The sequence below is a fragment of the Mugil cephalus genome, chromosome 14, assembly GCF_022458985.1.
Source record: "Mugil cephalus isolate CIBA_MC_2020 chromosome 14, CIBA_Mcephalus_1.1, whole genome shotgun sequence".
Lineage (NCBI taxonomy): Eukaryota > Metazoa > Chordata > Actinopteri > Mugiliformes > Mugilidae > Mugil > Mugil cephalus.
In genome coordinates, this window is record NC_061783.1 from 25473930 (window position 1) to 25479929 (window position 6000).

A 6000-nucleotide genomic window follows, 5' to 3' on the forward strand; every position below is an offset into this window, starting at 1 on the left:
GTCTGTGGTTCAGCAGTGGTTTTACCCTCATTAAAGATTAAATGAGAGATGACACTTCATGGCTATTTCATCTCTGAAAAACACTGCGTTTTATTCAGAATCTAAGTGAACATGATACATTCACCTGTTTTTTGAGAAGTGAGACGTCTCACTTTTTTATCGTGTCGGTTGAAAGTTGGACATGCGCAGTAGCGAACACAAAGAAGAACAGCAGTACGGCTCTCTGGAGGGAATGTTACAGGTACGTAATAAAGCTGCCTCGTCCGAGACCTTTTGAATTCCTATTTCATTGCAGGTTAAATTGTATCGAATATCTCGTGTTTTTAGTCACATACGTTTTAAATATTATCCATGTGTCAGTGTGTATTTGTTGTGTACACTGTTGCAGCCGAGCGCGAGCTAACGCTACCTGAGCTAACTTGATAGCTAAAACCGCTAACAGAGTGGACGAACTGATGACGCCACGGTGTTGACTTTAAGAGGTAATGTAGTCAAATATACATTTTAAACGTAGTTATTGTTTTATTTTTACGTCATAACTCTAAATTCTGAACAGATTTTAATGAAATTGGTTTTATTATAAATTGGATAAATTGAGCATGACACTGGTTACTTGTTTTATTTAAATCCAGTTACTTGGGTGGATCTACTCAATTCTATACTAAAACATTAACCTTCTGTATAGCCACAACTTAAAATGTGAATTTATGCTTTTGAGTTTCTCCAAAATTGTAGATTGCTATATACATTCTGTGTATTTGAATTAAAATTGCGTTAGAATTAAGGGAATTACGACCGATTACAATGTTTATTTCACCACTCTGATATGATGCATAGTCCACTGAGGTTTGTCATTTCTTTATCTATTGTTAATGCTCTAACTAGTCTGTGCTCGCCAGCTGTTTCATACAGTTTGTTCTATGGCACTAATTCATCTTAATGTGTGTCTTACATTGTGTCACAGCTGCAAACATGAGTGAAGAAATGATCAGCACTCATGAAGACCTGCTGGACCTTTTCCCAGACCTAGAGAACTTCTTGCTACGGAAAGCAAAGAGAGCTCAGATACATACACACTGTGAGCCAAAACATGACTGGTGCTCCAGTCGTACACTTCATGTTGTGAAGCCTCAGTGTAACTGACTAACTGCACTGGATTGTAAGAACTGTTGACTCCTGCATTTCAGAGTTAAAAAGGCATGTTCTTTCTTATGCAGAGAAAATAAAATATTTGTTTGTTTAATGCAAGACTTGTTTTCATTCAAGTAGGTGGTTGTCTTAAATCTAGAACAGTACACTATTGTAGAGCTGACAGTAAGTTAAATGCACTTAAACTGAGATGAATTATGATTATTATTATTACACTTCAAAAAAATGTTAACAATATTCTCTGTGTATGATTTTAAATATATTCATTTAAGATAAAAGCTAATCATAACTCTTGAATTAAGAAGAATCATCTTGTTAAGTTGCTCTGGATTTAGTTTTATTTTCATTCAATTTGAGTAAGAAACAAAAAGTGAAATAAGAATTGAAAAGCTAGTTTTCTTATATTAAGCCTATTCATTTTTGCAGTGCAGTGTTCAGCCACACTTTGAATTCTGCCAATAGAACAAAACATTGTGAGTTACGTAATTTAAATACCGCATTTAATATATCACCAGCGATACGTTCACAAGCCAGTGACTAATAGGAGGATGTGACATTAACACTGGTACCTCCCAGCGAGGAGGTCCAGGTTCTTCTGGGTGGAGTTTGTATGTTCACCCTGTTTCTGCTGGGTTTTCTCCAGGTACTCTTGTTTCCTCCCACCTCCAAAGACACGCACATTCGCTAATTGGTGACCCTAAATCAACTCTAATTTAGGGGTGGGTGGGGTCTGGTCTGGTCTGGGTGGGTGCTACATGTCTAAGTAACTTCCACACCAAAGAATACCAGGTTGAAACGCTTCCCAGCAGAATACTGAATTATCACATGATGGTTTAAATGTTATTTAGTTCTCCTGTCAGTGGTTATAATGTTGTGGCTGATTTACAAATATTTCTTCAATATTTCTTTTCAGTATATGAACAGAAGCACAACCCTATCTGCAGATACACCTTTCTCCACTAGAGGGTAACAGAAACCACACCATTGAGAGCAGTGCTGAGAGGAATCCTGATCCACTGGTTTCTCTTGTTCACGGCTTATTGCAAAATTAACAGTAAGAGTGTGACGGTGTTCATGAGAACATTGTCTGTACAGGCTTAACCTGTCCAGGGCTTAGAGCTAGTCAGGCCCCACCCAGCCTTCTCCCGCCTGCTCCCATGTATTGTTAGTAGAACTAGATATGATTCTGAGAGGTCTGTTCAATGTGGCGTTGTGATGTGGAATCAAGAAAACGACATTTTGTATGATGGAAAACAAAGTCCCAGTTTATCTGTTTGTTCTGATTTAGGCCAGTTTCAGCTGCAGGAGCAGGTGAACTCATATTTGATCCTTCAACTTTGTTGAAACACGGTCTGTTGGTCAATTTCCTGCTTCAGTGTGACAGATGTGCATTAATACAGCTCCATAAAGAACCCGTTTGATGTGGAGGAACCTGACTGTCCTGCACACAAACTGGAACACCAGTGACTCACCTGATATCCCCGTTAAACCTCAGTAATCCTCAGTAATAAGGGAGAATTTAGTCTGCATGTCAGTTTGATCAGGCTTAAAGGTCAGTGTTCCAATAATGATGTCTGTGTCCACATACTTTTGGTTGTGTCACGTCCAGGGGAATGTTGAATATTCACATTCTGAACCACGTCCATCGATGCCTTAAAGCAGAAATATGGAGATGTGGTATGTCAAAGAATGAACACGAGTCGCTGAATACTGACCCCAATCCTTTATCCTCAGGCCCAACAATCTACCAAACATGCTGAGTCAAAGGGTAAAGTTTAGATAGAAAAACAGAAAATTAAATAGCCAACATAAATGGCACATGATCATAAAAATGTTTCAGCATCAGAAATTTTAAATCACAAAAATAAACAAAAATAAACTAAAAAAAAAATAAAAAATCCATATGAGTTGAGCTCAAAACAATCACTAACACAAGTTTAAGTCTTGACTGCACATTGACATTTATTTTTTTATTTTTTTTGAATTTGTACTTCTGCTTCTATTTTTAAATCTATGAATATCAATTTACACCAACAACCAAAATACACATTTTCTGAAAGTCGTCTGAGCAACTTAACATCAAATCTTCTTCTATTATTTCCATCTTCTGAGGGAAACACAAACAGCTTTTACAGGTTTTCTGGTAGAACTCTGATTTTGGTTTTTAACATAATTAGTAATGTCTGAAATTCTGTTATCTCTGTAAGTTTCAATAACACTGATTTAATAAATAAAGTATTGGTATGTTCTCTAAATTAAACTTTGTGGACAGGTTGGATTGCTCTATTCTGCAATAAAAAACAAAGGTATTATATTGCTCATGTATGTATTACTCCACAGTTCTGCACAATAACTCAAGTAAGACAATAAAAGTGACCAGAACAACATTCTTATTTATTGAATTATTTATTTATTTCGGTCAGTAGAACAAAACAATACATGGGGCTATATAAGTACACAAATACTAAAGGAAAAAAAAAATACAAATACACACTGACCAAAAAGGTATAGGCTGAAGCATTAGGCTGTTGGGCCTATACTTCTTATAATAACAAAGTTTTGTCAACTACTGAAAACTACAAAAATTTAGGAAAACATAACCAGAAACACAAGCTCAAAATATATTGAAAAGGTTCTAAGGCAGTTCATGAGTGCCCCTTTGTTCACATTGTTGTTTTAAGTTGACTAATTATATTATTTTTAAATCTATTAAGTGTATTATATCATTTAATTTCTGATTGTAAATTTTTCTGTAAATGTACACGTTTTACTGTTGTATGTCTTTGTTTTGCATTGGTTAATGTCTTTGTTTTTCTTAGCTGATATTGACTCTGACCTAAAACATCTTCTGGACTCTCTCTAGAAGCATATTATTTTATTTTGTAGATAATATGCACAGTTTTAAAGTCGACCAGATTAATGAATTTAAGACCTGTGAATTTATGAATAGTGGGTTTGTATGTGCGTGATAATCTGCTCTGTTAATTATTCTTATTGCTGTCTTTTGTAATATGAATTAAAATTTAATTTGTGATTGTTTTGTGTCTCCCCAGATCTCGGTCCCAAAACCTTGTGGGACCCCACAATCAGGCTGTGGTTGTAGGAGGGGTTGTGGTTAGAACAGCTTTTGTGGTCAAGAACTTGTTGATGATGAACCATTTGCGGTTGATGTTGTTGGTTGTGTCACAACAAATTGTCAAGCTGTAGGTTCAAGTTTCCAAGATTTAGACCAGATTTTGTAAAGTGTCTTGAGACAATTTGGACTGTTATTGATGCTATGAGAAAAAACTTGAATTGAATAAACTACAAAACAAACACAAACTCATGATCGTATATATATGAGACAGAGTGACATTATTGCGTGAGTGTACACCAAAAATATAGTTGAAAAGAGATGAAACAAAAGGAACTTAAGAATGACATTGGATATAATTTCTAAAGAGTGTTCAATTGAATCATGAGAAGAATTAATTTGATATTCAGTTGCAGTTTTTAATTGAAGAAAGCTGCTGTAAGCACAGCAATAAATGAAAGGAGACTGGTTGGGTTGATGATTGCAGAAGAGGAATATGTTGTTGCATTTGGAGAAGTTGTCATTGTTGTAGTTGAAGCAGTTGTTGTGGTTGTTGTAGAATCAGTTCTGGTTGGTACCGGGGCAGTTCTTGTTCTTGTCGCTGGAGAGGTTGTGGTTGTTGTTGGAGAAGCTGGGTTTGTAGTTGCCGCTTTTATTGTTTTGGGAGAAGTTGTAGTTGTTGTTGGAGAAGGTGTGGTTGTACTTGAAGTTGTGGTTGTAGTTAGAGAAGTTGTGGTTGTTGTTGCAGAGGTTGTAGTTGGAGAAGTTGTGGTTGTAGTTAGAGAAGTTGCAGTTGTTTTTGGAGAAGTTGTGGTTGTAGTTGGAGAAATTGTGGTTGTAGTTGGAGAGGTTGTGGTTGTTGTTGGAGACGTTGTGGTTGTAGTTGCAGATGTTGTAGTTGCAGAGGTTGTAGTTGTTGTTGGAGAAGTTGTGGTTGTAGTTGAAGTTGTGGTTGTAGTTGTTGTTGGAGAAGTTGTGGTTGTTTTTGCGGAGGTTGTAGTTGTTGTCGGAGAAGTTGTAATTGTCGTTGGAGAAGTTGTTTTTGTTGTTGTAGAAGTTGTAGTTGTTGTTGGAGAAGTTGTCGTTGTTGATGTAGAGGTTGTAGTTGGAGAAGTTGTAGTTGTTGTTGGAGAAGTTGTGGTTGTAGTTGCAGAGGTTGTAGTTGTTGTTGGAGAAGTTGTGGTTGTAGTTGGAGAAGTTGTAGTTGTCTTTGGAGAAGTTGCTGTTGTTGTTGGAGAAGTTGTAGTTGGAGAAGTTGTAGTTGTTGTTGGAGAAGTTGTGGTTGTAGTTGGAGAAGTTGTAGTTGTCGTTGGAGAAGTTGTTATTGTTGTTGTAGAGGTTGTAGGTTGGGAAGTTGTAGTTGTTGTTGGAGAAGTTGTTGTTGTAGTTGGAGAAGTTGTAGTTGTCGTTGGAGAAGTTGTTGTTGTAGAGGTTCTAGTTGGAGAAGTTGTAGTTGTTGTTGGAGAAGTCGTAGTTGTTGGAGAAGTTGTCGTTGTTGGAGAAGTTGTGGTTGGAGTTGCAGAGGTTGTAGTTGTTGTTGGAGAAGTTGTGGTTGTAGTTGGAGAGGTTGTGGTTGTAGTTGGAGAAGTCGTAGTTGTTGTTGGAGAAGTTGTGGCTGTACTTGGAGAAGTCGTAGTTGTTGAAGTTGTGGTTGTAGTTGGCGAAGTTGTGGTTGTAGTTGGAGAGGTTGTAGTTGTTGTTGGAGAAGTTGTTGTTGTTGTTGTAGAGGTTGTGGTTGTAGTTGGAGAAGTTGTGGTTGTAGTTGGAGAAGTTGTAGT

General features: G+C 36.9%; 1 long non-coding RNA gene across 1 annotated transcript; it reads left to right on the top strand.

The window, feature by feature from the left end:
* Positions 1–192: 192 nt before the first annotated feature.
* On the top strand, positions 193–1168 carry LOC125019472. Its single transcript, XR_007114073.1, has 3 exons — positions 193–241; positions 389–482; positions 965–1168. It is a non-coding gene; the product is annotated as an uncharacterized LOC125019472 (long non-coding RNA).
* The last annotated feature ends 4832 nt before the right edge of the window (positions 1169–6000 follow it).